Genomic DNA, 15817 nt, shown 5'->3' with positions numbered 1-15817 from the left:
GTGAATGACATTACCCAGTCTGCCCCTAGCGCAAGTATTTAGACAAGTATTATGGCACCAATATAAACACTTTTGCCTCATAGACTTTTTTCAATCATCAAAGTTCCACATCCATCCTATAGAGGCTTCTAGGAAACCATGAGCTTTCACATCCTATGGTAGCATGCATTTATTGCATGGATGAAGAAATAGGTAAAAGGTAAAGGTTTTCCCCTGACATTAAGACTGTTGTTGTGTCCAATTTGTTGTGTCCAACTCTGGGGGGTGGTGCTCATCTCCATTTCTAAGCCGTAGAGCCAGCATTGTCTGTAGATACCTCCAAGGTCATGTGGCCGGCATGACTGCATGGAGCACTGTTACCTTCCCACTGGAGCGGTACCTATTGATCTACTCACATTTGCATGTTTTCGAACTGCTAGGTTGGCAGAAGCTGGAGATAACAGTGGGAGCTCATGCCACTCCCCAGATTTGAACTTGCGACCTTTTGGTCAACAAGTTCAGCATCTCAGTGCAAATAGGGATGTCATTTTTAAACTGGTTTTATTCTTGAGGAAAACGAGAAATTACAATTTTATTCCCTCTCTGATAATGTCAGTTTGGGACTTATAGCAGATAATTCCTTACCATTGCCAGGACACAGACTTTGACAGGTTCCAAAAAAATCCTTATTTACTCCTGCCCTTTGCAGATCACCTACATCACACTGTGAAAAAAGGACATCAGCGATGGCAGCAGGAGGGGCGGTGAATCTGTTCCAAATTTTAATCTGATTTTAAAATGAGCTTCCAAAATGCTATAGGTTCAGAGACATGGCTATTTTTTTTAAAATTCAGACTAAATCCCAGAGCAGGTTCAATGGCCAACTGAGGCTGGATCTACACTGCCCTATATCCCGGGATTGGATCCCAAATTATTTCCTTATCTCAGATTACCTGGGAGTTTAGAATCATATAATCCAGTCCAAAGCACTTAATCTGGGATCAGATCCTGGGATATAGGGCAGTGTAGATCTAGCCTAACACTTCAGCTCCCAGATTGGAAAAATGGTCAGACATGCATATCCTATTCAATATTTACTATGTCATTATCCTAACTTACAACATCTTGATTATTAGGATTAATGTGTAGTCATTGTATCATTGCAATATCCAAAGGTGCCCCCCCCCCAAAAAAAAAAACCCTACCTGAAGCCAGGTGGACCTCCAACAGAAGGATTAATGAAGAGCTGGATTATCACTGATGACACATCCAGCCCCTTCCGGTCAATGTACTGCTCTCCGCTGCTTCAGAAATCCTTCTGTTGGGGGCCTGTTTGTTTCAAAGGTTAGCCTTGAGAGATGTAGCTATGGTGATAGATTTCTGCCAGGATCCTGGACATATATAGTAACTTGCAGTGGACACCTCTTGGTGCTATATAATAGCTCTACTCCTGGCAGCAGTACACCGGTCCAATCTTTATGGCAATTACCTATAAGGATTTGTGATCCTTGCACCAGTCACGGAGTGTGGCCATTAATAGACTTAGACTCTCTACTGTGGCTTTTAGGGTTGCGGGATTTCCTAATTACTTCGGAGAAGGAATGGTGCAATGCATATAATCTCTGCTGCCTTCAGCGATCAGAAAGTGGGGGGAGGGCAAGCTTTTCCTGAATTTGCTTGAAATGAAGATTACAGTCACAGTAAAGGACATGGCTGTGTAATATAATTCATTACTTATGTGCCCTTAGCAGTAAATTAAACATGTAGTACTTCTCCAAGTTTCTAGCTTTTTAGTCATTAGTCTATTATTGGAAACATTACAAGGTTAAAAATGTGATTGCAGGCAGATCTAGTTTCTAATGGCTTACCTTGAATACAGAAGAGGTTTTGTTTTTGTTTTTAACCACTGAAAATTTGTTATGGTCTGATCATGATTAGTAAACTCTTTCAGTTTCAAAGTCAAACAAAAAACCTTGCAGGATCATTGGAGGAAAGTGGAGGGGCAAAGTCAAGTGCTTCCTCGGAAATTCCTCATCTGATCCTCAGAAATTAGGCATACGTTTTGCTATCAGCTACTGTGGTTTTTACCTATAGCTATATTTATATCTATCCATATCTCCATCTATGTAATGCAATCCTCTCCTTTTTCGAAGCTCTATCCTCTCCACTACAAAGCTGATTGTGATCTTACACTGGGGTCATGTAATTGAAATATTTCCATGTATAGTTTCATGGTTTGTAAGCAATGTTGTGTAATGAAATGTGTAGCCTAATGCACAGACAAATGCGTAACCCAAAATGCTTTCAAACACACAACAAGTCATGCACAACTCTACACAGGTTGAGTCTCTTTTATAATGCCTGGGACAAGACCTTTTTAGATTTCAGATTTTTTGGGATTATGGAATACTTGTATTTTCATATACATAAATGACCTTGGAGGTGTCTACGGACAATGCTGGCTCTTCAGCTTAGAAATGGAGATGAGCACCACACCCCAGAGTCAGACATGACTGGACTTAATGTCAGGGGACTACCTTTACCTTTTAATGAATTAGGGATGGGGAAAAAGGGGCTAGTGACACACCAACTCAACATCTGTTGGGTATTTCCTTAAGGAACCCTGATGGGGGAAATGAAGGCAAGAAGAGGGAGAGGACTCTGTTTACACAAGCCCTCTGTAAAAAGTAGACAAATTTACTGAAAATATTAAGGAAACATCAAAAATTAGGAGAAAAAAAAGACTTACATATAGAAATGCATATATTAGAAGAAACATGAGCAAAAATGCATATTAATTTGCAAGACACTTTAAAAAAATAATTCCAAGTGTGGGAATTTGCTATACTGGATTTTCTTCCATTCTTTGAAACACACAAAACATTCAGAATCAAAGATGTAAGTGCATGCTCTCCATCAAGAATGACATAGAGGTCATACCTCCATTCTTATTAGAACTGAAAGTGATACAACATCACTTCTGTTTCTAGGAACCAGCTGAAATACAACCACTTCCCACTTGAGCTTTTTTATTTGGAGAGCATGGTTAGGTGGTTCTATGAGAGCATGAGGCATTCTTAATGAGGGATTCTGAGACTATATTCCTTTCCAAGCTCTGAGGGTTTTTATAAGTGTTTTTTTTTTTTTTTTTGCTAAGATGAGAGCTATGTTGCCTTAGTCCAGCCACAGCTTTCCTCTGGTTAACCAAGCAGAGCATTATACAGCCAAGTTATCAGAAAGCATGGACTTTATTTTTGGCACTCATCATTGTCCAGCAATCATGCATGCATATACCTTATCATATTAGGAACCTGGCTACAAATCTCTTCTGCTCCCCACTACCCTCATCTGTGCGACTACAGATTGATTCCCAGTTATACTGGGAAGAAGATCAAGAATTCTTGATTTGACAAGCTCGAGGTCAAAGCACATCAAAAGCAAGGTTTGCCTTGCCGAGTGCTTTCCCTGGCAGTGAAACATCATTCAGTCACCTCTGTGGCATCATATAATATTGCTGCATATTTTAGTTGAGTCTAACAAGAGGCTGTTGCTCTGCCTGTAGAATTTACAGAAACTACTTGTAGTAGTATTCTACTGAAAGTAATGCCTGTGTGCCATTTTCACCAAAACTATTCTGTCCTTGGAAAAAGGGGAAAACAGGGAATGAAGGTCTGGAGACTGAAGGGGTCTATGAATAGGATTAGACAGAGGCAGGGCCAGGATTACACCAACAATAATTGATTTCCTCCATTTTTGTATCGATGATGCAGAGCCTACACAGGTCCAACACATTATAAAGCTGATTAATGCTTTGATGGAGGAATGCCAATTAATACTAGGTGCTGTAAGCTATATCTCAAAGGAAGTAAATGGCAAAACCACCACTGGGCATTCCTTGCCTAAGAGCCCCATGAAATTCATGGGGTCACCGTAAGTCTACCGGAGACTTGAAGGAGACACACATTCATTTAGTACGATTACAGACCAGTATCAGAGGATATTATCTGAAAATATTATCTGAAATAAAGGAATCAAAGAAGTCAACAAGATGCTACTCAATCTCCAGTAGATAAAAGAAGTTTTGTGAAATAGCACCAACTAGCAATCAGTCTTGCAATTATGGATCTGTAGCCTAGTTATGTATCTGTAACTGCTTTGTATTTACAGTAAATTCTGTCCAAGCACACCCACCTTAATAGCCAGCCATTGTGGCTAAGGAGGTCAGTTCTGCTTCAACTGAGACAAAAGCAGGATCTCACCAGCAAGTGAGGTTAAGGCAATCAAAAGTAGGATCTCAATTGCAATTCCTTGTCACAGCCTTGCTTGCTCCTAAAGAGATCTAGGAACATTCTCCTCTTCACAGATGGTAGCTGAGCAGACCTTTTTCTCACTATCTGGCTGCTGGCTATCAAGGTGTGCTGAGAGGAGTTTGGGTCAAGACACCATTCTTGGTTATCCAGACAGAACTAAATAACTGATGTAAAATATCAGCAAACATCTTAATCTGTCACAAAAAGGACAACAGACAATGGATAATTCGTGCTTTCTGAGGTATTAGTGCAGCTGTGTAAAATACTGTGTAATAGGCATAGCTCAAAAAACTTTTTGGACTACATGTTCTGGAATCCTGAGTAAATATGACCATCATAGCATAACTCATCAAAAGTCTGGCTTTAGGTAATTCACTTTACCAAAACCAAACTACATTTCAAGGAGGAAATCCTAAAAAGTTAGCAGGCTCATATTACATAAGAATTGGCAGCTTGAAGTAGCAGGGAATGGGGAGGCAGTTTCATCTTGCTACTGTTGGTTGTGGTATGGCATCCTACATAGATTAGAACTACACTGCAAAGAAGGCAGTGTTTAGCAATGAATGAACAACTGCCAAGAGAGCAGCTTAGGGTAACTTTATGGTGATCCATAATTAACTATATGTGACGAGAAGTGAGACAAAGGATCTCATTGTATTACAGAATTTTAGCGTCCTAGGAAGCTTGCAGGATGCTGGAAAGATGAAGCCTTCCTGAGCCCATCAGACAACATAGAGCTACTTCTGGCAGGGCTCCTTGCTTTTTACTGTCTTTCAGATATAATAGAACATTGGAGACTTCCCGTGTTCTCATAGGAAAAACAAGGTGAGTGCAGAGGAAAGCCAGGCAGTGATGCTTCCTCCCATGGAGTGAATAAAGGGGCAACATAGGTGATGTGGGGTATGGGGCAATGGGTTCACCATGCTGTCTGGTGAGTCCCCCCCCCCCCCCACTATCACCCACAAATTAAACCTCAATATGATGAGTGAAGTCTAATAACTGTGATCCCTGGCAAGAATCATTTTGTGAAAGGGGTGGTGTCACATGTCAGTAACTGTAAAAATTCCAAAAGTTATGGTAAAAGGGATGCCCAGAATTTCTTTAACATAGAGATTACAGTGGCCTAGCTGTACAGATTCCTTCCATGTCGGTCTTAGCTTCAGGTGAATCCTTTATTCCACTTATCCACAGAATCATTTTGGCTGGTCTCAATTTGGCATTTTTATGTGGTGCAGCCTGACATTTGTATTTTCATTTTACTCTAGCAGAAAAAAATATATCTGATGAATGTGGGCTTAAAAGTGTTAACAAATGGGATGACTATTGATAAAATAATGTGGTTCTCCATTGCTTCATAAATGACTGCACTCATTTATGCCTCATCCGTTTTAGGAGATGTGTGCAGTTTTAAACATTTTTCTGTTGGGGTTTTATGGTGGACACTGAATGAGGATTCTTCTATGATAAAAATCTGTATGCTTCAGGCCTCTGTTTTACTTTTTAACTGTGTTGGCAATGATCCACAATTCACTCCTGCCTTCAAAAATGAAGCCAAGAAGGAGTGGGTGAATTAATGTCATGGGACGACATAAGTCCCCCTTAATAATGTTTCTTGTGAACATAACGTCTCTAGAATCCCCAGACTGAAATTTATCTGGCCAAAATAGTGTGAATTTCTGTATATAAAAGCTACAAGCTGTAACAAACTACCTTTTAAATAGTTTGCAAGGTAGCCCCTAGACCTACTGCCTTAGCCCACCCCTTCCACACAACATATATGCATTTGGTATGCTCCAAAAATCCTTCTTCTCCCTTCTCCTTGATATGTATTGCTTTCAGCACCTTTCTTCACCTTCAAAAGTATTTTTCAGCTTTTTTTCTTGTCCAGCTTTCACAACCAAACAGCGCAGTGGGAAATACAATTGTATGGGCATAGTACTCAATGATATGTCAGAATATTGTCTAGTTCCTTCATACTTCATCCTTCATACTTGCTCTCTCAAGACAAACTACCTTATCACATTGGGTTTTTTGGGTCTTTGCTTCTTTTTGAGGATGGGGCCTGCAGAGCATCATCACACGATGCTGACTTGGGCCCGCACCATTGATCCCTGAAGTGGCGAGGAAGTGTTGGAAGATGCTTTCTCACCAACAATGCAAGGTAAGCTGTAGTTTGGGTAGCTCTGATGGGGCTACCTGCATTTTTCTACCCTCCCCCCCCCCCATCTGATGAGGAAAAGGGCAATGTGGTAATACGGGCTGCTGCCCTGTCTCCCATCTGATGGGGGCTGGGACAGGATGCCAATGCAATTTGTCCCATTCCTGCATGTAATGGGGAAAGAGGAAGGGCATACGGGGCCCTGCAAGGCACCCCAAGGGCTTTCAATTTTACGGGTGATTACCATTGAATCGGGGGGTGGTGGAGTGTGTTTCATCTGTATGATGAGGTCTCTACTCTTCTGATTTCTTGACTGCTGACTTCATTCTGATTAATTGTTGAGCCAAGGTATGGAAAATGTTAAAGTATTTCAATGTCATTATCATTTCCTTTAAAGTTATGTTAGTTACCTGTAGTCATTAATTTTGTTTTCTTAATGTTCAACTGCCTTTGCACTTTTATTCTCATCTTTCTTCAGTAATTGTTCCACATTTTTGCTATTTGCTAAGAGTATAGTATCATTTGCCTATCTTAAATTCTTGATGTTCATTCCTCCAATTTTCATGCCCCTGAGTCTAATACTGATTTGTTCAGCATATATGTTAAACACAAGATGCCAAAATGCAGCCTAGTCTGATCATTCTGCCAACTGGTAACCATTCATTTTCCCTGTATTATGTCCTGATGTACAGTTGATGCATCAGGACAATCAAATGTTTCTTTAACATGAATCCATATTTTTCCCATGATCTACATAATAAAAGGCTTTACTATAATTTATAAACAGGAGGCTGGTTTTCTTCTGAAATTCTTTGTTGCAGTCCATTACTCAACATATCTTTTCAATATGTTCCCTTGTGCCTTTTCCTTTCCTGAAACCAGTTTGGGACTTACAAAATGACTGACATGTTAAATCACATAGACCTAAATAATTTTATTGTACAAAAGCTAAAGTTCTAATTAAACTATCATTTAAAAAGAAAAGCAAACAAAAATATTTTTGGGAAAAAGAAATCTGATGAAAAGTGTACACCAATTGGCACGATTAAGTCTAGGGACCTGGGACAGCTTCACCTAGGACTCTCATGGATCACACGGGGTCCATAAGTGGCACTTTCCTCGCCCTTTAAAAGAAGTAGTCCAAGTGCTAACTCTACCTCTCCCCCCCCCCCCAAAAAAAAGGTTCAGTAGTCTTGATAACTGCTTCAAAGTCTGGAATAAAATCCAGATGATTCTGGATTCATTTTCCCACACATATCGAAGCATCTGGCCACCACTGGCTAAAATGGATATACGGCTCTGCCCCCTTCCAGCAACTTTTAAAATATTTAAAAGTAGGTGCCTGTTAATTTGCTTCCTCAGCCATTTCCACACCACTGTGAAGAGGTCTAATTAAACCAGTAAGCAAAGCTAAATAGACATCCTTTTGCTTTTCTCATTTTGCCATGCAGAAGCTACAAAAGGCAGTGTTTCCTTTCAGCCGTCAATTGGTGGCAAAAGCAATTATCCAAATGCTTGTCAAAAATATTAAAAAGTACATCTCAATTTCCTGATTTTGCTGCAGCAATGCCTATATGATGAAAATTATCCAGCTAGAGTTATATTTACAGTAAAGTGCACACTTAGCTGCTGGGAAAACTTACACTTATTAGAACTGTGCAAGGGACACAGTAGGGTACGGTGCCTGAGGGTGCTTGGGAATTAAGCAACCCCATGTTTTTTTCAAGTCACAGAAGCTAAAATATAAGAAGAATTTGAGATGTTGCCTTCCTTTAGAACTACCAACATAAAATATAGAAGAAGGAGAAGAGGGGAAGAAGCATTGGCCTGTGAAAAAGGAACATGTGGTTCCTAACTGAGCACCCAGGAGCTTTCATTTAGAATATGAGAACTGTTATACACAAGATATCACATGGTGTAGCCTTCCTAGGATCATACCATTTTGGATGCAGAAGGGGAGTTACATGTCCAAAGACTACCACTAGTTCTAGCTGGACACTAAAGTTGTGGCCTAGTTACTTAAAGAAATTTCCAAAGTTAGTACAAAACTAGCCACAAGTCTTAGAAATGAAATGGAAGCAGAGAAGGTGATAGCAATGGGGCCTAGACATGGGAGCATAAGGCCTGGCATGTTGTTACTGACATATGCACTATGCAAACAAAGCACATTTTCTCCATAGTGCAACAGACTTACTATGCCAAGAACAGCAGAAATAGAATTGAACACACAGCAGTGTTTCATATTGTGATTGTGTATTGCTCATTGCCTAATTAACAGCAACCAAACTTTAGGCTTGCTGCTCTATATGACACTGTCCTTCAAAGGCTTGCCCAGCACAAGTCCTATTTCAGTATAAATAACCATAAGTGGTTCTCTTTCATGCACTCATTTTTTTTAAAAAAGGACACTCCACTTTCCAACTTTTCAGTCTTCACATAGTTTTGCAGCTTGCATTTTAACAAGAGGTTGTTTTTCAGCAAGCCTTCTCCAAGTGTTAATAAAACATTCTCGGCTGTAGGCAGGTTGGTAATGAACAGGAAGAGGAGGAAGGTGAAGGTTTTTGCGAAGCGCTTTGACTTCCAAACAACATCCCCCAATTTTTTCCCCTTCCCACCAAGTAGCATAGACCTGAAATACTTTTTTCACTAGTTTACGATGTCCTGATTGGTTAATAAAGATCTCTTTATGCAAACTTCTCTGGAGGTATGTAAGAATTCCAGTAGAAATAGTTGCAGGACATTCGTTATACAGTCCTGGTTAACTTATTTGTGGGGTTTTCAACACAGAGAACATTTTGAAGTGCTGGTGGCCATCATGAGAAATTTATCTCATCCCAAGAGTCCACTGCAAGCCACCAGTCATTTTTTCACATGAGGGCAAACCATATGCATATAAAGTAAAGTACTATGAGTTGATATAAATATTGTATATATACATCTAAATATATGATCCCCTCATCTTATTTCTATTCCAAAAGAAAGAAAAACTTTTTCCATCTTCCATCAAGGTGCCATGATGTTTTCTTTCTTCAGTTGTCAAAGTTACACTAAATATAGTCAGTGTTAAAAAATTGTTGCTCATTACAAGCTTTACAACTAACCACAAACAACATAACCATACACCATATGTAAAGAATGTTTGGGCTTTTTCTCAGCCTTGACAAGAAAGTAGTCAAGACACTTTTAAGATTTACACAATTCAAGCCTTTTGTCCTGCAAATGAAATTTCACTGAAAAATGTATGTTAAAAAAATGTGTAGCTAATATAATATTTTGCACAAAATGCAATAGCCTGAAATCAGAGTAAGCCTAAAGATTAATTCTCAAATGAAAAGTCAACATCTTTATAGAGTCAATTTATTTTTTATCGTGCCAGGAGCAAATTGAGAATACAGTTATAATGTATAGAAAAACCACCTACATGCGGCTACAAATAAGGCAAGTTTCATCCTGATAGGACTAAAAATGAAGGAGAAATTAGCCTGAAGTTTCCCCATTGGTGCCAATGAACTGGATCTTACTGGAACAAAAACAGCACCCACATTCTGATTTCATGAATTTCCTGGAAAATGGAATTGGGGTTGGGGGGGGGGGGGTGTACCAAAAACAGAACTGAAAATGGCACTGTTTTGGGCAAATTGCTCACACCTGTGATAATAACCACATTTAGGCAATATAATCCAAAAGGCTATGCATAGGACAGATGAAGGGACACAAATTGATATATGACAGACTCAGCAGTGTATAATAAAATTCAACACAAGGGTCAAACATTTCTTGAATATCTATGGTGGCATAACCTCCATACCTTGGGTTTTAGGCTTGTTTGATAAAAAAAAAAAGGTTCAAAACTCATTTTGGATGAGTAGGGGGCACTGGTGGTTCAATTCTAAAGTCACTTCTTTTTTTAAAAAAATTCAAAACTTTCTGAAACTTCTGAAACAGCTTTGTTAATGGCAGATACACATGCGCAGTAGGGGGGAAAAACAGCACTGGCACTGGGGAAACTTCAGGGGCTCTTCCACTCCAGGCCTGCCTTGGCTGTCAATGCGGAGGAGGAGAAGGAGGAGGAGGAGGAGGCAGCGACGCCCCCTCAGGTGCCACTAGGCTCCTGCTGCCGGGCTTCAGGCTGTTAGGAATATTGGGAGTGGAAATCCAAAACACCTGGAGGGGGCAAAGTTTGCCCAGGCCTGGTTTAGATGCAGCCATGCCACTGTTCAATGTTATGGGATCCTGGGGTTTGTAGTATGACATTCTTTGGCAAAGGAGGCTAAAAACAATGCAAAACTACAGCTCCCAGGATTGTGTAGCATTGAGGGAAAGCAGTTAGAAGTGGTTCCTCAATAAAAACTGCCTGATCCACTGGAGGGAGGGAGGGAGGCAGGAGAGGGAATTAAGGAAGAAAGGAGGGAGGGAGGAAGGGAGGAAGGAAGGGAGAGGAAGGGAGGAAGGGGAGAAAGGGAAAGAAGGTGCTTCTGACAGGTTCTCCTTCCTTTCCAAAATTGGTCGCTTTAACCAATATCCCAATCAACCTTTAGTGCCGCTGATCTATAACAGAAAGCACCATCTCCTTTCTCCCTTCCCCATTTACTCCCGCCTTCCCCCTTTCCTTTTTTTTAAGCCCAGCATTGGCTTAATCCTGTTGAGGGGAGACTGCCTCCTGCCTGGCTAAACTCCCAGTTGCCAAACCTTGAGATTGGGGTGAGAAGGGGGAGGGGAGTGAGGAAAACTCGGTTTGAATGCAAACTTGACACCAATTTAACTTCAATGCCTCAATGCTATGGAATTATGCAAGATGGCATTTTGCAAAATTTTTAGTTTTCTCTGCCAAAGAGTTCTGTGAATTCACTTAGAACCTATTCACACTGGCTGCTGGAATCGCCACACATTGTGGTAAATACAGCGACCACCACTGGGGTGCATGGGGAACCCATCGCTCCATGTCTTGCATTGCCTGGATTACCAGCAATTATTGGTAATCCAGAGGAATTACCGGAGGAAGCATGGAGCATCCGATTTTCCCCATTAATCCAAGGCAATAGGGGAAGCTTCCCATGTTGCCTCCACAGCAGCATGCTCTACTTTGCCACCCCTTTAAGCATGGAGCCCCTCCAAAAGTAGTAGTGAGTCATGTAATGGGAGCCAGCGGGCTCTGTGCTCAAAGGGGTTGTGAAGTGGTGCATTCTGGCAATTCTTCCCCCATCTGATGAGGTCATTAACTACAAATACCGGGATTCCATAAATGTCATGGCAGTTAAAGAGGTGTCAGACTGCATTAATTCTACAGTGTAGATACATCCTCAGTCTGACTCCAATGTAAGGCACATTAATTTATTCTTAGCAGACATTGAAATTAATGAGTCACATGTAATGAAGTCACTTGCAATGACTTACCCTCTTTTGGTAATTTGGCCAAAGTTACTTTTGGAAAGAAATGTAAAGTGTAAGGATTGAGTTAACTTAATAAAACAGCAAAAATGTCTAGTTCAAATTAAAATTTACTCTTCAAACATTTGAAGGCATTAAAAAAGCATCTGGAAAGGGTTTTTTTTTTTTTTTTGCAAAATGTATTGCACTCTTTTGTCAATTCTTATTTTTCTAGTAAGAAAAAGCCGAGAAGATGCAACAAACAATGCAATAAGCATTTTTAAAACTGCAGTTCTTGTTTCATTTTTTTTCAAAGGTAACTTTCCAAGCTTTGATTTTTCTTATATGAAAAGTCATCCAGAACTTGAAATGTATTAAAAAGGGGAAAAAGATAAAGGATGGGTATTGGAAGCTTCATTCTATCATAATGGTGGTTTTCTAAATAACTCTGTGAATGAAAGGAAGCACCAAAAAGGTCTATAGCGTTCAGACCATCCCAGCTTCAATCACACAGATGTTATTTTCTATGCGGTGTCATCATGTATTGACCTCTCTGAAGCTTGATAAATCGGAAGACAGATTGCAGATGAGCTCTATGTGTTTAAGTATCGAGCTGATACATAACTTTCACACCAACCAGAAACCATTTATTGTCACTGCTGTCTGGAATATATCCTGACAGTTCAGTGGGTGTTTCAGTGCCATTTATTTTCAAATCAATACTCAATTACTAAGAGGAAGATTCACTCCCTTGCCCATTTTCAAGATGAAATTATGGACTGGAGCCATAACACTTAGTCAAGGTAAGGTACTGTCCATTAACTCATGATGCTCCCTATCCACCCCCATCCCGATACTTTATTGAAATGCCATTCTCTCAATCCAAAATCCACCTTCAGCTTTTAATTAATCATTGCAGAAAAAAGAGAAAAGAAAAAAGAAGAAGCCCTTTTCGCATGGTGACTGATGACCAGAGAAAACAATTTTCTCCTAACTGCCTTTTAATTTCAACTCTGAGAGTGTTCATTGACTGGATCTCACAACAACCCATCAATGCTAGTTTTTAATGTGTTTTCTCCTTTATTATTGAGAAGAATGGAGTGGCACCGTAGCTTTGTGCTCTTCTTCATAACTCAAGTAATTGATTCGGTAAATGCTGCCCATTTGCTGGTGGATAAAAAGTCCTGTCAATGGAGATACTAGATACTGTATAAATTACCCCATTAACAGGAAATAAAGCTATTTACAATATTTAAAGGATAGAACATAAGATGTTCAACCTCTTCCCCTCCCAACCCTGCTCCCATTTCCTTTTCACTTCGACACCTTGCCTTTCCTTTTAAACATGTTTCCTTGATACATGTTGTTGTTGCTTTTTGGGAAACAAAACCCTTGCAAACAAGATGAACAAAAAAACGAGGACAATTGACTCAGCTGCTTCAGGTCATTTTGTACAAGCATTTAAATGCATCACAAAATAGCACAGCAGTAATTCAGGGTATTGTTTAACAGTTACTCACATAGTAAGCTGTTACAGTTAGAACATGGGCTGCCACATTGTAAGAAATTTGTTTCAATCAGGTTTTGTTAAGGATTTACTCCAATTTGCAAATTTCTTTACACATGGAATGGAAAGAACTTGATGTGTCCCGTCCCCCCCCCCAATATTAACCAGTTCATTAAATTTCACTTTTAAAGAAATATAATCCAAGAATATATAATATAAAGTAATATACAAAGTGCGAATAAAGAGCAAGGTATAAAACGTGTTACAATGATCTCACATCTCAGGACTTTTGGGAGGAATGTTGTGTAACAAATGTCTTTTTTTATCAGTTCAAAGTATTAGGCCTGGGTAACAACGGAAAAATTTGTTTCTAAAATCGATTCGTTTTTTGAGGGTTTTTGCGTTTCGTTATTTAAAATAATTACAAAATTTTCCTTTTAAAAAGTTCGATATTTACGAAATTTCATAAATGTGAAAAAAATTACAAAACATTAACGAATCGATTTCTGAAACAATAACGAATCGATTCGTTAATGGCGGACGCGACCGCGAAATACGCTAAAAAACCTCCAAAAACTTCTGAAGCTTCCCTCTCCCTCTGTTGTTGACTGTTGGTGTGATATTATAATTTTTTTTCACTAATTAAACAAAAAACAACCATAAAACTTGCCCCAGACATGCGGAAATAATAACAAAACAACCTCAAAACAATAACGAAACGAATACCATAACGAAATACGAAGCATTTACAAAACGTATTTAAAAATTCATTTTTTAAAAAAATTGCTCCAGAATGGTTCGTTATCGTTTTGTAATTGAAAAAATTAACGAATTATTAACGAATTACGAATTACGTCAGAAGAAATGCCTCTAGAACATGGCTCTATAGCCCGAAAAAACCCACAAGAACCTAGAATTACGAATTAACAAAACGAAACCGCCCAGCCCTACAAAGTATACTTCCGCATGTCTAATGGTGAGAAGGGAGGAGGAGACAAAAATCTAGGTTATTATTTACAAAGTTGAGCATCCCTTAACTGGAATTTTGTAATACTCCAAAAACCAAAATGGTCCACATGGGTGGCTGTTCGTATCTGTTCCTAAACAGTTTGGATAAGGAATACTCTACCTCTGCATAGAAATCATGGCACGTGAAAATCCAATCCAGTTTGTTTCTACCATGACAAATAGTAACCTTGAGTTTGCCCACCAAAAAGCTGTTTCAAATCATCATTTCAAACTCTATATGGAATTTCCCACCATTTTCTAAAAGCCTATTAATGGAAAGGCCAAGGCCAACAGATCCATCTAGCAGAGGTTTACAAGTGCCTAAATTCTGGAAATCTTGCTTTGAATCCCTGCATATGTAACCATCTCAGCACTGACCCCATCCCCCACCCCCAAGTGCAATATCATCATTTCAAGATTGGGAATAAGTATATCTATGGAATCAATCTGGTTTAGATGGAATATAATTTAAAGATCATATTTGGCATATTTAACCATATTCTGAGACTACCTCATTCTCTGGACCTGAGGTTTAAAAAATTCAAATACAGGGGAAAGCAAAACAGATTGTCCCGTTTCTGATAGCAAGGAAACCTAGCAATGTTGCACTCAGTATTAGATTGCTAGAGGAGGAGTTTTATTTTAATGGGGGTCATTTAAGTGACAACTCATTACATGAATATGAGTCAATAGGTCACTTCACCAGAAAACATGGGAGATCATCTGCATTGCATTATACAGGAAGAAAGAACATGGGTGACATTCTTTGGATCCTGGGAGCTTAGCATCAGCCAGTTGCCTTCAAAACAGGTCTGCCGAATTTGTCTCTGTTTAATGCACACATTTCTCCCATACATTATTATTGTGTTACCATGGCAATCCTCGGGGATATATCTGGCATGAATTGCATCATGGAACTGAACTTTTTCACCTAATCCAGTATTGAAAAAGATGGGAGGTCAAGAGTTCAACATCCAACAGAGTGGTTAAATAGCTTTTAACAAATTGTATGTGGAGGAAGAAATCTTCATGCCTTGCGCAGGTGCAAGAATCAAAGAAATCCTTCAAATTTGAAGCTGTTGCTTTTAATGCAACCGCTTTCCTTAATCTCCCATTCCTTAGATTGGTTCATGCTGCCTAGTTGATGCAGACTTTCAAATCTATTAACTTACTCAAAGTAATTATGGGAGATCTAAGGGATCCTCTGTGCTTGTTGGGAATTCCAGTGGCTGTAGTCCAAAAAAGTATTTTTCTAAGTTTTGCCATTAATATGGAGCGACTGAAAAATCTGATTTTTCTGTATTCTGTTGTGAACTGGTCACGTATGCACTTTCCAGCCTAGTTTATGAATTGGGATTTAATGATCTAGCAACTTTTGGATGCTCAGGTACAGTTCTTGGATCTAAAAGAAAGAAACAAAAAGAATGAAAATGAGTAACAAAAGGAAAAATGCCTTTGTTAAAATGCTTCAACAAGTATCTACTTTGA

This window comes from Anolis sagrei, chromosome 6 (assembly GCF_037176765.1).
Source record: "Anolis sagrei isolate rAnoSag1 chromosome 6, rAnoSag1.mat, whole genome shotgun sequence".
NCBI classification, from domain to species: Eukaryota; Metazoa; Chordata; class Lepidosauria; order Squamata; family Dactyloidae; genus Anolis; species Anolis sagrei.
Note: the sequence above shows the minus strand (reverse complement) of the source record.